Below are 24,296 nucleotides of genomic sequence, written 5' to 3' on the forward strand. Positions count from 1 at the left end.
GTGCATTGGGGATTTCCACTCCGCTTGGAACAGGCTGAAAAGCTGCCTCGCTGGAAAAGTTCAGCTGCCCGGTTTTATTTTGCTTCGCCTTTGCTGTCTGTTACCAGCAAGATGAACTCATCCTGAGGTTTTGCATGGAAACAGATTTCGAATTTCTTCTGCTCTTGTAATTTGCTTCTTGCCCAGGACCAGAATCCATTAGCGGTCTTCATCCCAACGCCCAAGCACCGTCCTTTGGAACTCAACAGCAGAGGGTGCTGTGGGCCTGTGGCTGCCCAGGTCTCTGCCAGGAAAGGGAAAAAAAAAAAAAGGGTAAAAGAGTTCCTCCCTGTTCAGCCAGCCTGAAACCTGAAAGGGCTTCTAATCTTCTTGTTCCCTTGTTGCTCTGAAGACCTTGTCCATGGAATGTGGGGTCATCAGACGTTTCCCCAAATGCAAACGGGGAATCGAGAGACGAGTTGTGGCCTTCTGGAAATGATTTGGCGTTTGTGTTTTTGAGAGTTTTAACTCTTCTCTGATGAAATAAATGCGTGATATTTTATGCATGTACGTCCTCCAGGACCAGAGATTTTGAAGAGTGCTGGGTCCTAACTTAATACAGAAAACAGTACTCATTATTCCCATTCCCCAAGGCTCCCACCAGATTTCTCTGTATCAATGGCTACAAGACAAGACGACTTTTTTCTTTTCTTTTTTAATGTTTTATTTATTTCTGAGAGAAAGAGAGAGAGAGACAGCATGAGCAGGGGAGGGTCAGAGAGAGAGGGAGACACAGAATCTGAAACAGACTCCAGGCTCTGAGCTGGCTGTCAGCACAGAGCCCGATGTGGAGCTCGAACTCACAAATTGTGAGATCATAACCCGAGCCGAAGTCGGACCCTTAACCGATTGAGCCACCCAGGTGCCCCTATTTTATTTTATTTTATTTTATTTTATTCTATTTTTGAGATCAAGAGAGAGAGAAAGAGAGAGAGAGAGCGAGAGAGAGAGCACGCACATGAGAGGGGCATAGAGAGGGAGACGGAAACAAAGAGAATTCCAAGCAGGCTCTGCACCGTCAGCGTGGAATTTGATGCAGGGCTTGAACCCATGAACCGTGAGATCATGACCTGAGCCGAAATCCAGAGTCAGACGCTTAGCAGACTGAGCCACCCAGACACCCTTCTTTTTACATTTTTTTTTAAAGCTGAGGCTTGAATGTTACTTCCAGGTTGTCTCCATTTTCCTGAAATTCCAAATCAGGTTTTCCTGCTTCTTGACTTTGTGAGCCCCTTTACCTCTTGATTATGCATAGAAAGCAGCAATGTTCCATATTTCTGGCTATTTCACTTCTTGTTTGCTCTTGGCAAACTTGCTTTATAAGAATCTAGATGTTCTTGGACGCCTGGGTGGCTTAGTTGGTTATTAAGCATCTGACTTCGGCTCAGGGCATGATCGCACGGTTCACACACATCGGGCTCTGTGCTGATGGCTCGGAGCCTGGAACCTGCTTCGGATTCTGTGTCTCCTCTCTCTCTGCCCCTCCCATGCTCATGCTCTGTCTCTCTCTCAAAAATAAATAAACATTAAAAAAAAAAAGAATCAAGATGTTCTCCAGTGACAAATCAGTAGGTGATTTGTTTTTATAAAATTCTTCACAGTAGGCTTTTGTGGCCAGACATGCCAATGAGTTCATAATATAATCGGATGGCCACTCAGGGAATCTGCTCACTACTTCTTCCAAGCATAGAAAGCATCTCTCTCGGAAAGCTGACTTTAGCTGTTCCTATGCAGTTTCACAGCCACTGGGAGGGCGAGGGAGATGAGGATGCACAGGGAGCTTGAGCAACTGATGGAGGAAGTTGTGACGGCCAACACTGGCCTCTGTGGCCTCAGCCGTCACCTGGAATATAAACTTGACAACATTCTAGACATGAACCAAAGAGGGACACGGGCCGACAGAGAAGGACTCAGAAAGGTTACTGCCTGTGTTCCCCTTTTTGGAACAAACAAACAAACAACATTTGATTTACTTTGACGTGTTGGAGAAGCTCCAGCAAAGCAGAAGAGTTCGAGAAAGAGGAAAACCTAGGAGGTGAGAAACTGAAACTAAGAACTTCAGGTAAAGAGATTTCGAGTGACAGCTGTGTCACAAGACAACAGACACTGAAACTGATTAGAAACTTCCAAAAAATAAAAAGATGCACTGTTCAAGAAAGCCACTTCTGGAATAAAGCAGGCTGTTAACCCTGAAATGAACTTGAGACTTGACAAAGCGGAAGGAGCATTTTTCCATACGAACAAGGCCAGGCCGCCTTTGGTCAGGTAATTCAGGGCGTGGGTGGCAGGGCAGAGGGATGGCGGGTACTCTAATTCTACATACAGTCATTTCAGATGTATAATAGTTGCTAACCATAAACGATTCCCCATGATGTGCTTTGTTATTTCTTTTGGCTGCCTTGTAAAAGATAGTTTTATAGGGTATTTTTTTAAAGTTTCTGGGGCGCCTGGGTGGCTCAGTCGGTTAAGCAACCAACTTTAGCTCAGGTCACGATCTCACGGTTTGTGGGTTTGAGCCCCGCGGCGGGCTTGGTGCTGACAGCTCAGAGCCTAGAGCCTGTTTCAGATTCTGTGTCTCCCTCTCTCTCTGCTCCTCCCCTGCTTGCGCTCAGTCTCTGTCTCTCTTAAAAATGAATAAATATGAAAAAAAAAATTTTAAGTGTATTTATTTATTTTGAGAGAGAGAGAGCACAAGCAGGGGAGGGGTGGGGGGATGGGGAGAGAATAGTAAGCAGGCTCCGCGCTGTCAGTGCAGAGGATGTGGGGCTGGAACTCACAAACTGTGAAATCGAGACCGGAGCCAAAACGGAAAGTCAGATGCTCAACGCGGAGCCACCCAGGCGCCCCCGTAGGGTATTTTTAGCTGACAGTATTCAAATCATTTACCCATTGCTGTGGCCTGAGAACTGATCAGCTTCAACAAATCTTTACCAAGTGCCTACCATGTGCCAGGTACAGTGCTAGGTGCCTGGAATACATCAGTGAACAGGACAACCCCTGCCCTGGTACAGCTTATACTTTAGTGATGCAGACACGCAACAAACCATAAATCTGGTCAACACGGGAAAGCAAAAGAAAAGGCAGGAAGGAAGAGGATTGGGAATGCAGAGGATAGCAGGGGGAGGGGGGGCGTTTTCAATCTGCTGCACGTGCGGCCTGCTCCAGGGCCCTCAGGAGCCCGAGGGGCCAGAGGGGGCAGCCGGAGTGGAAGGAGAGGGGCTCAGGGAGGTGGATAAGGGCCCGTGTGTCCCCTGGGAGGGATGCAGCTCCTGCTCTGAGAGACACGCCATCCCGTGTGGTGTTTAAAGCACAAGCCTGCTTCAGATTCTGTGTCTCCCTCTCTCTGCCCCTCCTCCTCTCTCACTCTGTCTCTCTCTCTCTCTCTCAAAAATAAGCATTAAAATTTTCAGAATTATACCATTATTGATGACTTTTCATTACAACTCTTTTATTTATTTACCTGCTTATTTACTCACTATTTTAAAAATGTTCATTTGTTTCTCTTGAGAGAGAATCCCAAGTAGGCTCTCAGTTGTCAGCGAAGAGCCCATCTCGGAGCCCAAACCCATAACCCAGGAGGTCATGACCTGAGCCGAGATCAAGAGTTGGACCCTTAACCAACTGAGCCCCTAAGATTTTAAGTAATCTCTGCACCCAATATATTGCTGGAACTCACAACCCAGAGATTAAGTCACCTGCTACACCAACTAAACCAGAGAGGCACCCCCATAAATACATACTTTTAAGTCAGAATTATACCATCACTGATGAGTTTTCACTACAACTCTTAAGATTGGGGAGGGGGGGAAGCATGGTGGCCCAACTAGCTCTTTTAACCTTTTAGAGAAATGCTAAGAAATCTCAGATGAAATATTTGCCTGAGGTTCTGCAGCCCTTTCAGGGTCATGTGGATTCCTTTTTGTTACAGCCAACATTTCCTATTTCAAAATGCTAGCAGGAGTTATTTCTGGGGGAAGAGATTGGAGTGATTTTCATTTTCATCTTTATACTTTTCAGTGATTTCCAACACTTCTGAAATGAAACAGTTTTCGTTATCATTCCTCTTTGTGATCCTTTTTAGATCAGAAAAAGCAAGAATGTGAGGGACGCCTGAGTAGCTCAGTCAGTTAAGTGTCTGACTTTGGCTCAGGTCATGATCTTAACATTCGTGAGTTCAAGCCCTGCATCGGGCTCTGTGCCGACAGCTCACAGCCTGGAGCCTGCTTCGGATTCTGTGTCTCCCTCTCTCTCTGCCCTTCTCCTGCTCACCCTCTGTGTGTCTCTTTCTCTCAAAAATAAACATTAAAATAAATAAATAAATAAGAAAGGAAGGAAAGAAAAAGTAAGAATGTTAAAAAATCAAATTAAAATATCTTGTGAGAATAAATGTCAGCTTCCCAAATGACAGCTTAGCGAAACAATAGCAACAAAAACCGAACGTTCCCTGAAACTTTCTCAGTTATGATATCACTCAAGAGTCATCGTCTTAAAGGTGTTGGGCTGTCAGAAGGCTGCCTGGAACAATACACTCTGGTCAGCGTGTGTGTGTGTGTGTGTGTGTGTGTGTGTGTGTGTGTATGTGTGCACGCGCGCACTTGGAAGTCCGTGTTTCCTGATGTTTATGGAGCGAGGACAGGTTGCCCAACAGCAGCAAGGAGACCAAATCAACCGACATTATTGTCAGCAAAGGGATGGCATGATGGCGGCTGGCAAGGCAGGTGGGGAGCGCAAGAGAAGGAAACGGGATGGCATTATTGGAGAAGGGCGAAGCCTTGAAGCAGAAATATTGTAGAGAAGGTCAGCTGAGATTTCAATTGGAAAAACAAATGTGAATTCCATTGGGAACATCACTGTGACCTCATGACCTTTAACAAACATGTGTTTTTCTGGCTCTTTTTGTTGGCTTGTTTGATTCGTTTTGGTTTTGTTTTTCTGGTTCTGACCCTGACTGTCGCCCATCAACAGCGGCGCTCGCCTTAACCCCTGACTCTCACTAAAAGGAATTGAGACTGACCGGAGGAGGATTTTGCTCCTGGAGCGATGAAACTTGAGAAAGGGACCGCGAAACAAGGATCAGGGACCAGCAGGGGTGGAAGTGTGAGAAGCTACTAACCAAACTGCCACAGTCGTGATGTTCAAAAGGGAAAAGGACTTGGGGCCGCCTGGGTGGCTCAATCGATCGAGCATCTGACTCTTGATTTCCACTCAGGTCATGATCTCGCTGTTCATGAGTTCAAGCCACAAGCTGGGCTCTGCGCTGACAGTGCGGAGCCTGCTTGGGATTCTCTCTCTCTCCCTCTCTCTTTGTCCTTCACCCCCACTCTCTCTTTCTCTCAAAATAAATAAATAAACTTAAAAAATGGGAAAGGCATTGTGAAATTACTAAATTAACCAAAATAAGTGTGTGAAAGGCCTCAAAACAAAAAAGTTGATATATGGTTTATGAAAAGAGTAAATATACCAAGATATGTTAATTTTAATCAATAAAGGAGAGTCAATAAATATGGATTAAAAAAATAAGGAGTTTATATGTCTTTTACTGTGGAATTAGGAAAGTGTAAAACAAATTATTGTGAGGCAAACAGTTCTAGAAAAAGGTAGACATTATACAAGAACAGCAAAGATTGATCAAGACTGGTGGCCGCACACAATAAACAGAGAAAATATGTGGGAGGGGGGACCTCACAGCCGACCAACCCCAAATTTTTCCAAGATGAAGAATTACCCAAATATTCTAAAGAGAGCCAATGAAACCCCTGGAGCTCACTGTTCATCATAATGATATATGATAAGTTCTATTTAAAAAATTTTTTTAATGTTTATTTATTTTTGAGAGTGAGAGTACAGGTGGGGGAGGGACAGGTGGGGGGGTGGAGACAGAATCCCAAGAGGGCTCTAGGCTCTGAGCTGTCAGCATAAGCCTGGCGTAGGGCTCTAACTCACAAACTGTGAGATCATGACATGAGCTGAAGTCAGACGCTTAGCCCACTGAGCCACCCAGGTGCCCCTGATAAGGTCCATTTTTAACACTTGTAGCAGACCCAGTCTACATATCTGAGGGGTCCTGGGTGGCTCTGTAGGTTGAGTGTCTGACTTCGGCTCAGGTCATGATCTCAGGCTTTGTGGGTTCGAGCCCCGCGTAGGGCTCTGTGCTGACAGCTGGCTCAGAGCCTGGAGCCTGTCTTCAGATTCTGTGTCTCCCTCTCTCTCTGACCCTCCCCTGCTCACGCTGTCTCTCTCTCTTTCTCAAAAATAAATAAAACATTTTTTAAAAAATTAAAAAAATACTACATATCTGAATGATACGACAGTGGGATTTGGCTAAGCAAGCAAGATAAGTAGAAAGCACTATTTTGGTGAACGATACCAATCCCCAAGGGATGAATTTTTAAGATCAAAAAAAATTTTTTTAAGTATATTTATTTATTTTGAGAGAGAAAGAGAGGGAGAGAGAGGATCCCAAGCAGGCTCTGTGCAGAGTCTGACGTGGGGCTCAAACTCGCAAAGCATGAGATCATGACCTGAGTCAAAATCAAGAGTCAGATGCTCAACCCAGGGAGCCACCCACGTGCCCCCCAAGAAATGAATTTTTAAAATCTTATTGTTGTATCTAGTTAAATTTAAATGGAAAACAGAAGCTCTGGTTGGAAAGTATGACTATGTTCATACACTGTTCCAAAATCAAGTGGTTTACAATGCAGAGACTGACCCTTGGCTTCTCAGAGACATTATTATTTTTTCTCTTGGCTCTGAAGATTACTGTAACTCTACAGAGATATGGGAATAAAAAATTGTTCTAACCTGGGAGAGTATCAAACAACCCAGGGAAGGGAATTCAGGAAAGTGAGAAAAGTATATTTAGCAATGGTGCATATGAAAGTTGACATCATGGTATTAATACTTACTTGTATGATAATGAGTTCTGTTATCACTGCGGTGTTTTGTGTGTGTTTTCCCTGCTTTCATGATGTCCAAAGCATCACAGAGGTGACAGGGAACTGGAGTGTCACAGGGGCTGAGACAATGTGGTCATAGTTGGTTAGTAGGTCTGTGACCACCGACTAAAAGCACATATCCTGCGCTGAAAGCCCATGGGGTTGAAGTAAGATTCCGTTCCCACTCTCTCTCTCATCCTAGAAGCTTGGAGGGTCAGTGTCTATCTTGCAAAACAGAACCCAGTCTTAGTCATGTCTTCCTAGAAGCCGAGGCTGAGAGAGTTTATTCCTTGCCTACTGGAGTCAACTTCTGGGAAGAGGCCAGTGTTTCTATTCTGCATAAGCCTGCCTTGTCCTTTGGGTTTTCAACCTCTTTCTAATTTTGCGTTGGGAGTGCCTAAGGATGTCTTTTTATTGAGTCATTTGTGGAACACTAACTACTTGCATCTATAATTTGTTAGCTGGTTTTCCAAGTCTTCAGCAAATAGCTGTATATTTTTCAATGCTATTCAACAAAGACTGACTGAGGTCTCCTTCTGCCTTAGACCCTGAGGTCACGCACAGTGGTGATCAAAGCAGGTGCGGAGCTGCCTTCGTGGGACTTAGAGTCTAGTGCGGAAGACAGACATGGCTCAGATAATCACTAACTGACGCTTGCTGGAGAGCAAAGTGAAGGGAGAGCTGTGCAAGGGCCCGGCAAGGACTCTTGACTTGGGCTCGGGGTGGGCAGGCAAGGAGGTTTCCTCAAGAATGCGATACAGACTGCAGAGAGATCTACCGTGTGAAATGGGGAGAGAGTTCTGAGAAGAGGTCTGAGCAGAAGTCCAGTGGAGGCCAAGGTGACACGTGGAGAAGCTAGGCTGTCGTACAAGGAGTGAGGTGAGGTGGCAGATGGAGCTGGCTCATGGAGATCATATAAAGATTTTTCTTTTTTTTTCAATAGAGCTTTATTGAGATATAATTCACATGCCATAAAATCCATTCATTAAATTTTTTTAATGTTTATTTATTTTTGAGAGACAGAGGCAGACAGATAGACAGACAGAGCTCGAGCAGGGGAGGGGCAGAGAGAGAGAGGGAGACACAGAATCCGAACACGGATTCACTGTGCTGAGCCGTCAGCACAGACCCCTGCGCGGGGCTTGAACTCACGAACCACGAGATCATGAACTGAGCCAAAGTTGGATGCTTAATCGACAGAACCATCCAGGCACCTCAAAATTCATCCATTTAAAGTGTACTATTCGGGAGTGTTCCATCCCACAGCCCCAGGATCTTGGCCTGAGCCAAAGTGGAGAGCTGGACGCTCAACTGACTGAGCCACCCAGGTACCCCTGTCACTTGTGCTTCTGACAGACTGGCTATGGCTCTGTAGGTCAGAGGTTCCAATGACTTCCTCCTTGGGTTGGATTAATCTGCTAGAGTGGCTCACAGAGCTCAGAGAAATATTTTACTTTCGAATTACCGGTTGACTATAAAAAAGTATAATTCAGAAGCAGCCGGGAAAAAAAGCGTAATTCGGAAGAGATGCACGGGGCACGGTGTGGGGGAAGGGCGGGGAGCTTCCCGCCTTCTCTGGGTGCCACTCTCCCCACATCTCCACAAGTTCACCAGCCCAGAGGCGCCCGAACCCCGTCCTTTTCAGGTTTTATGGAGAATTCATTACATGGGCACGATTTATTAAATCACTGGCCATTGGTGAATGATTCAACCTCCAGTCCCTCTTCCCTTCCTGGAGGTCACAGGTGTAGTGGCAAGTTCCACCCACTAATCACGTGGTTCGTTGCCCTGGCAACCTATCCTTAGGTGCTTTCCAAAAGTCACCTCATTAACCTAAACTCAGGTGTGGCTCAAAGGGGTTTGTTATGAATAATGAGACACCTTTATCCCTCTTATCACTTAGAAATTCCAAGGGTTTTAGGAGCTCAGTGCCAGAAATGGGGACAAAGACCGCATGTATTTCTTAGGATGCCACACCAGGTTCGTATGTTTTGAGTTTGAGGCAGCTGTGAGAAATCCAAGTGGAGAGGTTGAAGGAGTAGTTGAACTCACAGCTCTGGAAAACAGTGGAGGCTGGTCTGGATGGGGGATATTCATCTGGGAGTCACTGGGAGTTAGGCAGAGGCCGCTACGGGAAGCAGAGACCACCCTCTAGCTGGAGACTTTGAGGAGAGTGTAAGAAGGGTGTTGTTAATAAAAGTGTGGGGAAGGGAAGGAAATTGATTAAAAAGGGTGCAGCATCCTGGGGCAGCAAACCGGAGGTGGGGGAGGGCTATTCCCACGACTCCTCGCCAGGCCTGAGGGTTTCTGGAAACCAGAATGAGAGCTACATGGTGGCTTACCAGTAGCTGTGGACTTCCATAAGGGAGGCCATCATAGCTCAGTGACCCCTCAGGAATACATACCCTGGCCTCACTCCCCATCTAGTCCCTTGTTTGTATTTCTCATACAAAACCCAAATGGAAGCCTAGGGAAAGGGAACCTGATGGAGTCCATCCAGGGCAGCCTTCAGAGCCCAGAGCAGGAGGCAAAAGGGGCAAACAGAAGACACACAGAGCTTCCAGTAGGTTAAAGCTTGGGCAGGAGGTGAGGGAAGAGAGGCTTGAAACAGAGCCTGAGGGGCGCCTGGGTGGCTTAGTCGGTTAAGCATCCGACTTTCGCTTGGGTCATGATCTTGCGGTTCGTGGGTTTGAGCCCCGCGTCGGGCTCTGTGCTGACTGCCAGCTCAGAGCCTGGAGCCTGTTTCAGAGTCTGTGTCTCCCTCTCTCTCTCTCTCTGACCCTCCCCTGCTCACGCTGTCTCTCTCTCTCCTAGAAATAAATTAAAAAAAAAAAAGAAGAAACAGAGCCTGAGTCCTTGAGACCTTAAAGTCACGGTGAAGGAGGTTGGGCAAGCTGGTGAAGGAGACGGGAGGAGCGGCTAGAAGGAGCAGAAACACCAAGAATATCCTGGAAGCCCAGTTAAATGAGGTCAAGACCCCATTATCAGTTTTTATGGAAATAACTACCCACCCAGAGGCATCCTTTTCTCGCCTTATCTATTTTGACTGCTTGAGTCCAGAAGCAGGGAAAATGGAACTGCCTTTTCGGTTTCTCCCTCCACCGCAACCAATCCCATGCAAGGCAGGCATCCCCGCTATCCTAACAAGTGGCCGTGTTCTTGCTGACCCCACAAAGGAGCCTCCCCTAAGGCACCGCCAGCATATTACCTGGTGCCCCTGAGCATGAGCTCTGGACAGAGGCGCACCGCTTGGGTCGGAATTCTGGCTAGCTGCACAACCTTGGGCAAATCACTCAACTTCTCAGTTTACCCATCTGGAAAATGGGAATGGAGATAGTTGGGAGGATTAACCCAGGTATCTAGGTGAAGTCCTTGGGGAACATACTAAATGCTCAAAAGTGCTAGCTACTTTAATTCCAACAATGCCTAGGATATAGTAGATCCTCAATAAATACTAGTTAAATGAATAATAATTTTAGTTGAGAAATTATTAAATTGAAAGAGGGACTCTCTTTACCTAAGTGGTAATTATAAGAGATTTTATTTAAAAAATAAATAAAAGACTTTAGGGTTCTAAAATTTCCATTACAGTGGGGCTTCTGGGTGGCACGGTCAGTTGAGCACCTGGCTTTTGATTTCGGCTCAGGTCATGATCTCCTGGTCATGGGATGAACTCCATGTCAGATTCTGTGCCGACAGAGCAGAGACTGCTTGGGACTCTCCCTCTGTCCCTCCACCTCAAAATAAATAAACTTTAAAAAATTCCATTATAGTAATAAAGATATTAACTTGAAACTAAGTGTTATGATATATAAACAACTTGTTGGTTTACAGAGAAGGAAGGAAGCACATAGATTGATAGTAAGACATTCATAACAGTGACAGGAAACTGAGGCTCAACAATGTCAAGGAGTCAAGAGTGTTCTGGAAAGTTCCCCAGCAGACATAGGGTATTGCTGGGCATGTGGACAAAGGTTAGATAGGGCAAGGGAGCTGCAGTGAGCAAGCAAAGGCCACTTAACCTGCAGTGCATGGTAATGAAACAGAAAATATTTAGGTTGCCTTAGTTTACTGTTAATTATTTGTTTTTCTTAAACTGAGGGTTTTTTTGGATTACAAAAAGAACATCTGTTCTGTTATGTAAGAGAATCTCCTTGTTCTTGGGAAATACATGAAGCATGTCTCAGAAAAGGAGTCACGATGTTTGCAAAGTATCTTTAAATGAGTGATCAAAAAATAAGAATATATATATGTATATATATATACACACACACACAGTGAAAGAGAATAATAAGACAAATATGGCAAAATGTGAATAGTGGTTGATTCAGATGAAGTATACAGAGGTTCACTGCACTTCATTTTGATTTGAATTTTTAAAAAATACAGAATAAGAAAAAAGACGGGGCGCCTGAGTGGCCTAGTCATTTAAGCGTCCGACTTTCGCTCAGGTCATGATCTCGCGGTTCATGGGTTCGAGCCCCGCGTCGGGCTCTGTGCTGACTGCCAGCTCAGAGCCTGGAGCCTGTTTCAGTCTGTGACTCCCTCTCTCTCTGACCCTCCCCTGCTCACGCTGTGTCTCTCTCTCCTAGAAATAAATAAAACATTAAAAAAAAAAAAAGAAAAAAGAAAAAAGATGCCACATGCTTATTATAGAACAACTAAGGAAAAACAGAAACGTGGAAAGAAGAAAAATCATAGCCAGGATCCCACCACATAAAAATAGGTGGACATTTTCAAGATTTTGGTACATTTCCATTCAGTCTTTCTTAGGCATTTAAAAATCGTGTTTGATCATTATAGACATATGTAGTTTAAATTTAAAGATGACATGTTTGAATTGTTTCAATTCAGATGAGTAGACAGGAAGCAGAAATAATTTTAAATATTCAGAAGTGTTTTTTAACCATTATTATTATTATTTTAAGCAGGCTCTATGACTAACATGGGGCTTGAACTCATAACCCTGAAATTAAGAGTCACATGTTCTACTGACTGAGCTAGCCAGGTACCCCTACATATTCAGAGGTTTATAAAATAAAATAAAATTGAATATCTTAGTGCATCACTAAAATTTTGGTTTACAGTTTATTTATTTATTTTGAGGGGGAGGGAGAGAGAATCCCAAGCAGGCTCTGCACTGCCAGCATGAGCACAGTGTGGGGCTTGAACTCACGAACCTGCCAGATCATGACCTGAGCTGAAACCTAGAGCCAGATGCCCAACCAACTCAGCCACTCAGGCGCCCCTCCTAGTGCATCATTTCATCATCTCTGAGCCATCTTTCTATGGCCACACCTGAGGCAGTGCGGTTGCAGTGCTCAGAGCACAAGGTGTGGCAGTCAATTGTCAGGGTTTGACTCTGGCTCAGACACGTACTAGCTCTGTGACTTCGGGGAAGTTTCTTAGCTTTCTGATTCTGTTTTCTCATCTGTAAAGTGGGATAGTAGTAGAAGTTGGGGGGATGAAATGGGTGATGTGTGTAAAGCCTTTAGAAAAGTGATAGGCACATAGTAAGTATGTGGTGCGTGGTCACCATCATTATCATCAGTATTATTAGCTCAAGGGCCCAGTTGGCAAGGATGACTCAGTAGGTTATTTTTTGTTTGTTTGTTTTGGTTGGGCTTCGATTCTTCAACTGAGGATACCAAGGTCCTCAAGCGTCACAATTCTTAGAAGTCACTTTCACCGGGTAAATAATCTGAATTTTCGAGGCTCAGAACCTGCTTATTTCTCTCTGTGCTGGTGCCATCACCACAAAGGCAGCAATGACAAGAAAGCACATCCCTTCTTTTTATTTTCTAGCTCTCTCCCCACCCTCCTCACCAAATCTTCTTCGTCACCTGTCATGTGCCAGCTTTATTTTTTTAAATATTTTTTTAATGTTTTATTTATTTCTGAGAGAGAGACAGACAGACAGACAGAGTAATCAGGGGAGAGTCAGAGAGAGAGGGAGACACAGAATCTGAAGACAGGCTCCAGGCTCTGAGCTAGCTCTCAGCACAGAGCCCTACGTGGGGCTTGAACCCACGAACCGTGAGATCATGACCTGAGCCGAAGTCAGACGCTTAACCGGCTGAGCCACATAGGTGCCCCATGTCATGTGCCAGCTTTAAATTCTCCCAGACTACTCAGCTTCAAATAGAAGCTGACAGTACTTCACAGAACCTTGAGTTCATTTTCTATTCTGCCTGGAATACAAATATTTCACCCAGCTCTTGCAGCGTATATTTTACTAAGTTAGCCTAAAAGAGCTCATCTTTGGCTACAGAGAGTGCTGCTGTTTTCGCTTTTGTTTTGTTTTGAAATGTGTAACTCCCTCCATCATTATGAGATTATGAGAAGTTCAATGCACGTTATTCTTACTGTGTATCGTGGGAAACCCAGTTAACAGTTGAAGTGTTCCAACATACCCCAATCTGTCTAGAGAATATTCTGGCAGTGGGTAACAAGAGCCACGAAACTTTTCAAACCTTTGACCCAGGAATACCAGTTTTGGGAATATACCCCAAGGAAATAACCCAAAAGGGAAAAAATGTAATTTGTGCAAAGATGTTCTTGCGCCGCTATTTATAATCCAAATATTCCGAATGCCAAATAAGGGAATGGCTGAGCCAAGTATGGTATAGTGACATGAGGGGACACCAGTGAACGATTTTAAACGACAGGAATGCAGCATCTGCTGGCCCTAGGGAATGTGTAGGTTTAATTATTTTAAGTGACGAAGAACACCAAATGGAAAGCTGACAACTATATAAAACGACTGTTGCGCAAAAAAGTCTGGACCTGAGTTTTGAGGAAGGAAAAATGTAGTTGAGAGGTGAGTTTGATACGTCTTCTGTAAAGTGCGTGTGAATTGCAATATCTATTGCAGCACATGCTGGGATCTCATCTTTTGAGCCTAGAACACTTAGGTGAGCATATAGAGTACACGGTTGTGATATAAATCAAGCAATAGGTTTTGTTTTGCAGCAAAAAGTCAGTCCTCATCGTTAGGTGACAAGGCATGCCAAGCTCTGGTGTCATAGCTCTTGGCTCTACAATCTAGACACACCTTGGAGATGAGTGGAGAGCTGTAGGTATGAAAATTACATGCTGGGTATACAAACCTGTTTGGAATCCTTCTACTGTCCCCCGGTAGATCAATCCTCAGACCTTGCTGAGGGCTCACCAATTAGCAGCCAGTGGCAGGGACCGATTTTTTTCACGGGGAGAGAGGAGGAAATTGGATTTCAGAAGCCAGAATAAGTCAGGGAAGCCACAGGAATATTTACCATAAATAAATAAATAAATAAATAACACCGATTCTTCAGTTACTATTACAGTGTCAGGTCTACAGTAGGCTGGCATGATTATGATTATGATTATGATTATGATTATTTACTGTTTATTCATTTTGAGAGAGAGAGTATGAGGGAGAGAGACAGAGAGAGAGGGAGACAGAGGATCCAAAGCAGGCTGTGTGCTGCCAGCAGAGAGCCCACATGAAAGCTCAAACTCATGAACAGTGAGATCATGACCTGAGCTGAAGTCAGATGCTTAACCCACTGAGCCACCCGGTGCCCCTGGCACTTCTGTTTTAAAGAAAAATAAATTGGGAATGCAGAGAATTCAGAGCAGGAAACTGGACAGTCATATCAAGAAGCTAAGAGAACATGAAATCAAGCATCTGTACAAAACAGGAAGGAGATGGATACGTATTTGTGGGAAATTCAGGGTGCTTTTTTTTTTTAATAATTTATCCTGGGTATGAGTTAATATTTAACCACTGGAAAGCAAGGAAACATATTCACTGGAATGGACTATTATTAGTTAAAGTTTACATATCATTTAAAATCAATTTTTCTAATGAATTCTTAATATTATCCTCAGAAGGCTATTTGGCCCGGAGTTGAATTTTTTCCTTTCTCAATCTTAATTTGTTCAGTGAGACACAATCCAGTTAGGATTCTTTTCATTAGCAAGTAACAAAAATTAAGGGGCGCCTGGGTGGCTCACTTGGTTAAGCGTCTGACTTTGGCTCAGGTCATGACCTTGCGGTTCGTGGGTTTGAGTCCCGCGTCGGGCTCTGTGCTGACAGCTCAAAGCCTGGAACCTGCTTCAGATTCTGTGTCTCCCTCTCTCTCTGCCCCTCTCTCGCTTGTGCTCTATTTCTCCCTCTCTCAAAAGTAAATAAGCATTGAAAAAAAATTTTTTTAATTAACAAAACAAAATAAAACAAAACAGGAGTTTGTACCAATAGTAATGGATGTGGAGTTTTGCAGTGATGAGTTTTGTAGCAATGAGACATCAAAGAAGCATCTGTTCTGCCTTCTTTAAATAAACCAAACCCAAACTCTGAGGAGTTAAGTACCAGAGTTATGCAGTGTGTCTTAACTACATTCTTTGTTTGCCCATCTAAGAATGTGTTTTGTTTTACTCATTCCTCTCCCTGGTGATTTGACAACAATGTTAAATACATCCTGAGCCTTTTCGGGTGAGTGCAGTTTGTCCACTGAAGTCTTTTATTAGGTGGCTCTTTGTCAGCCCTCACTCATCTCACCCTCTGGCTAAAATTCTCGATCCATCTATACCTGGAGTCAAGAGTGATTTTACTTCGAGGCACCCAGATGCAACGACTCCAGTCACTTTAACAAGTTGACCTTGTTGGAGGGAAAAGATGTTAGAATTGAGCTCAGTAGGGGCGCCTGGGTGGCTCAGTCCGGTAAGCATATGACTTCAGCTCATGTCATGAGCTTACATTATGTGAGTTTCGAGCCCCACGTCGGCCCCACATCGGGCTCCATGCTGACAGCTCTGAGCCTGGAGCCTGCTTTGGATTCTGTGTCTCCTTCTCTCTCTGCCCCTCCCCTGCTTGCACTCTGTCTTCTCTCTCTCTCTCAAAAATAAACAAACATTAAACAAAATTAAAAAAAAAAAAGAATTGAGCACGATAAATCTCCCACTTCAGACAGGACTGGAGGAGGGGTGGCTTGGCACAGCGGGCCCTTTGCAAAGCAGTACTCTGGTGCTGAGTTGAAAAACATTCTCTGGAGAAAATTCTTTTGGGTAAACTGTGATTGATTCTCCTCTTCTGTTTGGTCTGTTAAAGGGATTCTCAGTGCTGGCACTGTGAACATTTGGGGGAGAATAGTTCTTTGTTTTGGGGGGCTGTGTCTTGTCGGATGATTAGTATCCTGCCTGGGCTCTATCTGCTACATACCAGTAGCAACTCTTCCAATTATGACCACCAAAAACTGTCTCCAGATATTGCCAGATGTCATCTGAGAAGCAAAATCGCTCCTAGTTGAGAACCATTGGTTTTGGTTTATGAGATATTTTGTGTGGAAATAACGGGATTGAGGCAATAGCATGAGATCACCCCCTATTGGTGAAGACAATGGAAAATTCCAGCTTCATCTTCTCTGCCCTTCCTTTCCTAGAAGGCTTAGCCCCAAATAAAATTTGAGAGAGACTCTCCCCTTCATTGAACTCTTCTCCAGCACCTTCTTACTCTTCATCAAATTACTTTCCTGATTCATCTTCCTCAAAGACTATTACAGGCATCCCCAAAGAAAACCTGTAACTAATTGGAAATTTTGAACTCTTTCAGATGAAAGAGTCCAAACTAGGAAAAATCCTCTCCAGGTCTTTTCTTTTTCTTTTTCTTGTTTTATGTTTTATTTATTTTTGAGAGACAGAGAGACAGAGCACGAGCAGGGAAGGGCAGAGAGAGAGAGGGTGACACAGAATCCGAAACAGGTTTCAGGCTCTGAGCTGTCTGCACACCAACTGTGAGATCATGACCTGAGTTGAATTCGGACGCTCAACCAACTGAGCCACCCAGGTGCCCGGAGGTCTTTTATTTTTCTTAAAATGGGTTAAGTTCAGCCACCCCCCAACTTGAGGAATTAACTCACCAGTCTGACAATCATTATGTTTGGGGTCATTTACCCTTTGGGAGTTCTTGGAAGCATATTTTGTGCCTGGGCAGGGCACTGTAGGTAGAAAGAGAGAGGGTATAGTTCTGGAGATAACAGTTTGGCAACCACAGTACAGAATGAGCCTGTTGGCAAAGCTTGGAGAGCCAGATCAAAGATGGGCTGCTTGCATCAGCTTTTCCTGAATCAACTCTGGTACCTGTCAGGAGCGAGGGCGCCTCACCCAAAGCTCTCCAAAGGGAGAACCCTTTGGAGAGGTTTGGTGCAGGGTGTCCGTGGTGGTTTCACTGCAGTTTTTAGGGGAGAGACGATGCCATTGTCATTCCCTTACAGTCATCGTGGATGAGGGTGGGTAAGGAGAGTCCTGACAGTCTAAAGACATAACCAAAATAAAGAAAATGGATTTATGCTACTTGGCCTATTAAATCAATTAGGCCAAATTACCTCTCTCAAAAGACTCATTTCTGTTTGTCACAAGGATGATCACACAGGCGTCAGGAACAGTGTTACCAATAGGCTGAGGTTAAGGAGGAGGTTGGTGGGGAAGACAGAAGTGAGAAAATGGAATTCTGACAGCATTGCCCTGATCCAGGAGTCCAAGCAGCTCACCATGGAGGAGAAGGAGTTAGATTTTCTTCTTTTTGCTTCTGGGTAGAGAGTAACGCAGCTAACAGAAGGATTGGAATTCCCAGTTCTGCGTTGGAGCCGAAACCAGAGCTCCGGCTCTGGCCCGAAGGCAATGACTGTGGAATGCGAAAAGCGAAAGATGGAAGCAAGAAGAAAGAAAAATATTGAAAATGCGCTGGCTGGAAAAACATCCTTCGGCTACAAACCCTCCCCAAAATAAAACAAAAAACCCCAAAAACTCCATAGTTCTTGTCGTAGCTACACTTCTGCTCTGGAAAGATTTTTGAGAGCAAAGGCAGAGAGGAGTGCATAACATAATTAAGAACAGACCACCTTGAGCTTGGTTATTATAGCTGTGGCTTTCATTCAGTTAACAGCCCTGGTCAGGTTCAAATAAGCTGGCTCTGCTGTTTATTTATGCCGTTCACTTCTGTTTCAACAGCTGCGTGTTAACACAGCAGCCCAAGTAACTGCAGGAGACAGGCAAAGGGGAGAGTGCTCTCTGCTAAGAATCAGGAGACCTGAGGACAGGTTACTTATATAACTTAGAGGAGCTATTTTACCTCTCTAGGCCTTAATTTCTGTATCTAGGAAATGAAAAAAAAATTTTTTTTGAATAGGATTAATAGTGAGTGATTAAAAAAAATAAGTACCCATTCAGGAAAAATAAAAATATTTATAGACTATTTTCTTTTTTAATTAAAAAAATTTTTAATGTTTATTTTATTTTTGTGTGTGAGAGAGAGCATGAGCGGGGGAGGAGCAGAGAGAGAGGGAGACACAGAGTCTGAAGCAGGCTCCAGGCTCCAAGCTTTCAGCACAGAGCCTGACACAGGGCTCGAACTCATGAACCACAAGATCATGACCTGAGCTTAACCCACTGAGCCACCCAGGCGCCTCAACTTTTTATTGAGGTATAGTTGACACATTATGTTATATTAGTTTCAGGTGTACAACAGAGTGATTCCATAAGTCTATATTTTATGCTATGCTCACCATAAATATAGCTGCCATCTGTCAACATGTAACACTGTTTTTCAAAAGTTTATTTATTTATTTTGAGGTGGGGGAAGAGCAGAAGGAGAGGGAGAATCTCAAGCATGCTCTGTACTGTCAGCATGGAGCCCAGCTCAACCATGGGCTTGATCCCATGACTGTGAGGTCTTGACCTGAGCTGAAATCAATAGTCGGCCACTTAACCCAGGCGCCCCACAATATAACACTATTGTAATAACATTGACTATATTTCTTTCTTTCTTTTTAACGTTTATTTATTTTTGAGAGACATAGAGAGACAGAGTGCAAGTGGGGGAAGAGCACAGAAAGAGGGAGACACAGAATCCAAAGCAGGCTCCAGGCTCTGAGCTGTCAGCACAGAGCCTGAAGTGGGGCTGGAACCCACAAACCATGAGATCATGACCTGAGCTGAAGTCGGATGCCTAACCGACTGAGCCACCCAGGCGCCCCAACATTGACTATATTTCTTATGCTATACCTTTCATCCCCCGACTTATTTGTTCTATAACTGGAAGAGTGTCCCTCCCACCCCCTCCTTCACTCATTTTACCCACCTCTCCACCGCCTCCCCTCTGCAAACCACCAGTTTGTTCTCTGTATTTATGGGTTTCTGCTTTTTTGGTTTGCTCCGGAGGCAGCTTTTTAATCTTTCACTCTGAAGTTAGATTTGGGGTTTTGGGTTGCCCATCACCAGACTAGACAATTGCTAGGTTCTCTTCCAGATTAATTAGGTTCTTGGTTCTCTAATGGAAGTGACTTCTGTCGGCTGCTGCTTCATACCCTTTCTGGTCATTTCTTTCCTTAACAACATCATCTGAAGCCTATTTGGTCAGAGTGTTTTCCATTCTCGAGAGGCTCTTGAAAAACCCTTGGATACAAATGATATTGTCTTGTTTTATTTACACATACAGACCCTTAAAGTCATCTGTCCTTGTTCAGCGATTACTATAGAGCCTGATCAATAAATATTCATAATTCAGCAGCTAAAGTAACGGTGTTCAGGAAACGAGTCAGCAGACTTTGACAAACCACCAGTTACAACCAGCCAGTAGATTGATTGGAACTTCAAATATCCGGACATGTCTTCGAATGAAATGATCCTGGAATGCATGCTGTCACAATAAAGCCATTGCCAACAAAAGTAGCAAAAGCCCACTGACATTTCAGCATGTAAAATCTGAGCAAGTCATCAGTCTGCTGTGAAAGTCTTCTAAAGTAAAGAATTAGACAAAGCTATCAAACAGGGTACGCTTCTCGAAGTCATCAATCCAAAGAGAAGGCAGAAACAAAAACATTGTAAAACTTTCCCTTGCTGAGCCTTTTGGGAAAACAGTCTGGCAGTTCCTTGAAAGGTTAAACCGAGAGTTGCCGTACGATGCAGCAATTCCACGCCTATGTATGTACCCAACAGAAGAGAAATCATGCATCCACACAAAAATTTGTACCCAAGTGTTCACAGCAGTAGCATTCATAATGGCCCCAAAATTGAAGCCATCCAAATATCATCAACTAATGAAGGTATCAACAAAATTTAGTATATCCGTAAAATGTAGTACTCATACATGCTACGACACCGATGAAGCTTGAAAGCAACATGCTCAGTGAAAGAAGTCAGGCACAAAAGTTCACATATTGTATGATTCCATTGATATGAAATGTCTGCAACAGGCAAATCTGCGAAACAGGAAGTAGATTGGTGGTAGCGTAGGGCTGGGTGAGTGGGGGTAAATGGAAGTGATTTCTAATGGGTACAGGGTTTCTCTACAGAGTGACCAAGAAGGTTCTAAAATTGATTTGTGGTGAGGGTTGTAAAATTCTCTGAATATGCTAAAACCCATTGAATTGTACGCTTTAAATGGGTGACTGAGGGGCGCTGGGTGGCTCAGTTGGTTTAGTGTCTGACTCTTGATTTCGGCTGCGATAACAGCATTGAGATTCCTTGAGATTCTTTGTCTCCCTCTCTCTCTGCCCCTCTCCTGCTCTCTCAGGCACTGTCTCTCAAAAAAAAAAAATAGGTGAATTGTATGATACGTGAATTATATATCAATAAAGTTGTTACAAATGAAAAAAAAAACTATTATAAATTCTGTTAAGAACAAAAGCCCTCAGCCCGTAGTCTCTCTGTGGTGCAGTAGCACTGCCCGTGGCAGCAGAAGCTGCACTTTCTTAACGGGTCTGTTTTCCTAGGACAATAATATAATTGTATAGTGTGTGTGTGTGAGATCCCCAAATGTACCTCTTCAAAACTAATAGACAATCTATCTATAACATGACATGAATCTTGGTTCAAATCTGTCTTGGTCACTTACAACGACTTCCATCCTGAGGACTCACAAGTCATTTCTTTTCTTATTTATTTCTTTTTCTTTTTTCTTTTTTTAATGTTTCTTTACTTAAGAAATTTTTAATGTTTTTTTATTTATTTCTGAGAGAGAGACTGAATGAGCAAGGGAGGGTCAGAGAGAGGGGGAGACACAGAATCCAAAACAGGCTCCAGGCTCTGAGCTGGCTGTCAGCACAGAACCTGATGCGAACTGGGGGATCATGTCCTGCGCCAAAGTCTGATGTTTAACCAATGGAACCACCCAGGCAGCCCCCCACAAAGTCATTTCTAAAGCAAACATACCTCTGTAACGTGGACAGGTGGTCTGCGATCAGAATGTGCTAACGCACTGGCTGTTGGCTAGTATGAACTGATCATGGGCAGACACTCTTTCTGCTCAGCTTTTACCCATCACAGATTCACAGAGCCTTTGGCACTGTTTGTTTCTCGACTTTGCCCATCCCAAAGAAAGACAGCAATCACGTATTTGGGGATTCTCTGACCTAAACAGTCCTCACCACATCTCTTTGTTTTCTACCCTTTTACAGAGATCTATACCAAAAGTTCTTTGTGGTAATGTCTTCTTGTTCTATCTCAGTTGTAGAAATAGCAAGTCGCTTACTGTCTGACCAAATAGTCTGAGAATGACTTTTAAACTCTTTTTAAGGGGCGCCTGGGTGGCTCAGTCAGTGGGGTGTCTGATTTCAGCTCAGGTCATGATCTCAGTGCTTATGGGTTCGAGCCCCGCATCATGCTCTGTTTCCCAATAATAAATAAAGTTTAAAAAACAAGCTCTTAAAAATTTTTTAAATGTTTATTTACTTTTGAAAGAGACAGACAGAGCAGGAGTGGAGGAGGGGCAGAGAAAGAGGAAGATACAGAATCCAGAGCAGGCTCCAGGCTCTGAGCTTTCAACACAGAGCCCGATGTGGGGCTCAAACCCACAAACTGCAAGATCATGACCTGAGCCAGAGTCAGCTGCTCAACCAACTGAGACACCCAGGCACCCCAACTTTTTTTTTTTTTTAAAGAAAGGGCTAGTTAAACTAATATGGTTATGCCTGTTTCAATAGTTATTTTGTGAAATTGCCTTTGAAACATGGTATCTTCATACTTGCAAACTAATTCTAGCTCACTGGGAGGATCACTTTAAATTTTAGAATTTCTTTGACCATATGAAAGCAAATATTCCCTGGACTGAATTAAAGTTGTATCTGGCATCTGAAGGATGGAAACAGCTGCCAGTCTCATCAGCATCCACGAGCATGAGGAGGCTACAGGATGGAGTGTGGACTCTGCAGTCAGATGGCTTAGTTCTTTTTTTTTTTTTAATGTTTTTATTATTTATATTAGAGAGAGGGAGAGAGAGCAAGCAGGGAAGGGGCAGACCAAAAAGGAGACACAGAATCCAGAATCCGAAGCAGGCTCCAGGCTCTGAGCTGTCAGCACAGAGCCTGGCGTGGGGTTCAAACTTGTGAACCACAAGATCATGACCTGAGCCGAAGTCGGACACTTAGCCAACAGAACCACCCAGGCTCCCTGAGATGGTTTGCTTTGCTTCATTATTCTGGGCAAGATACCTACCCTCTCTGTGCTATTCATATGTAACGTGAGGGTAAATTATAGCAGCCACCTCCCAGAGATGTTGGGAGAATTAAGTGAATTACTTGCACAAATAAATAAAATGCATAGAACAGAGCCTGGCATAGAGGAAGTAAATAGATCAAATAAATTTTATCTACTGTGTGTCCTTATGAACCTCACAAACTGCCTGAGGCAGGGGCACTGTTTACTCTCTGCCAGAAGTGAGGAACCTGGACTTGGTCCCTGAGAATGAAGAAATCATCAAGGCTCGGGGTGATGCCTGAGCAATGGGGTTCAATTTAGAGGAAACAAGACATACGCCTTCTCCCTAGGTAAGACAGTTAGAGTCTCTGAGGGGCCTTGTGCCCAAATCCAGTAGGAAGACTCAGCTTTCTTAAACATACACATTCCAAAGTTCTGAAGCGAGTGAGCAGATTTCATCCTCAGTAGATCCAGGGTCATGCTCATGAGTTCAGGCCTTTGGAAGAGACGCCCTGTACCTTGGATGAAATTGATCACTTAGGGAAGAAAACTGAAGTAGCCCCTTGAGCATTCTTTGCTGCTTCGACTTGCTCCGTTTAGACTTTCTTTAACTATAACGCCGAACCCTGCTGCTTCCTGCTGCTGGGTTACTGGATTCCAGCGTCTCCCCCGTCTTCTTCTGCTGCTATGACTTACTTCCCCTGATTGCTTAGTTTGGTAATGATCCTGCCTGTTTGCCTTTAAGTTGCATTTTGATCCCTTAGGACAACTCATGCTGACCTGTGGTCTGGCAACCAGTGGTCAGCCTTAGCCAATTACATTGTACCTATGTTGATGTACTCAACTCTCTCTATCCCCCGTGGATACTTCACATGTCCCCCAGCTCTCCTGGGACTCCTAGCCAGCCCAAGACTTTCTTTCTCCTAAGGGAAAACATAGGTACACAGAAACTAAATTATTTGTTTAGGGAAATAGAGAAAGAGCTAGAAATTTAGCTGAGCCAGAATTAGAACCTTCAGATCACATTGCATCTAAAATATAGTAATCAGTAAGACTTCATGCTTAAATAAAATGTTGTTTTAATAAAATACTGCACATATATATTTTTCTTTTCAAAGATGTGATGACCAGGATGGTTGGTGTGAATGGTAATAGATGGCAAACTATATAATTAGTAGCAAAAACAAGGACTCTCAAATAAATAGACTTTAACGTTTTTTAAGGCATATTCTGCAAATCAACTGAGACTGAAGAAAAGGCAAGGAAGAGTTGGCTTTTCCTCCAAGAATGTGCTCTTGGTTGGCGTGGGATAGAGAAAGGAGTCATATTTACCCTCTAGGAATCAAAAGTAACATTGGAGTGACCTTCTGGAGAGAGGAATCCTTGTCTCTCCCTGCCCTCTCCTCACCTTTTTGCCCAAGATCTTGGAACTTCACTAAACCATACAAAGCACTACCCAGAGTTGCCTTTAGGCATCTGAGAATCCGGCAGGATGTGGGGTTAGTGGAAAGTTCTAGGGAAAGCAGAGCTGGGCTAACAAGGAGAAAGATCTAGTGTGATAGAGGAGAAGCTGACTATACCTGAATGTGCTGACCTAGTACAAATCTAGGTCACTGTGGTCATTCAGAAAGCCTCGTCAATACAATGACCATAGGTATATAATGGAAAAATGCAAGAAGCAGAATTTCCTCACTAACTACCTATAATTAGACTTTAAGTTGGTCCCCCAATATTGAGTCCCTTACCTAAAGATTCAAATATGAACAAAGCCATTTAGTTATTGTTTAACGTCAGCTGCATGATATGCAAGATCCTAAAAAGCCTTCCTTAATCATCCTTCTTTCCCTATCTAATTCACTGCTCCTTTAC

At 43.8% G+C, this 24,296-nt stretch overlaps 1 long non-coding RNA gene across 1 annotated transcript; it reads left to right on the forward strand.

Annotated features, from left to right (window-relative positions):
• Window positions 1-1,871: 1,871 nt before the first annotated feature.
• On the forward strand, window positions 1,872-5,406 carry LOC144244107 (uncharacterized). Its single transcript, XR_013338834.1, has 2 exons — window positions 1,872-2,304; window positions 5,005-5,406. It is a non-coding gene; the product is annotated as an uncharacterized LOC144244107 (long non-coding RNA).
• Window positions 5,407-24,296: the final 18,890 nt, after the last annotated feature.

The sequence above is a fragment of the Crocuta crocuta genome, unplaced genomic scaffold (genome assembly GCF_008692635.1).
Source record: "Crocuta crocuta isolate KB4526 unplaced genomic scaffold, BGI_CrCroc_1.0 scaffold68, whole genome shotgun sequence".
Taxonomy (NCBI): domain Eukaryota; kingdom Metazoa; phylum Chordata; class Mammalia; order Carnivora; family Hyaenidae; genus Crocuta; species Crocuta crocuta.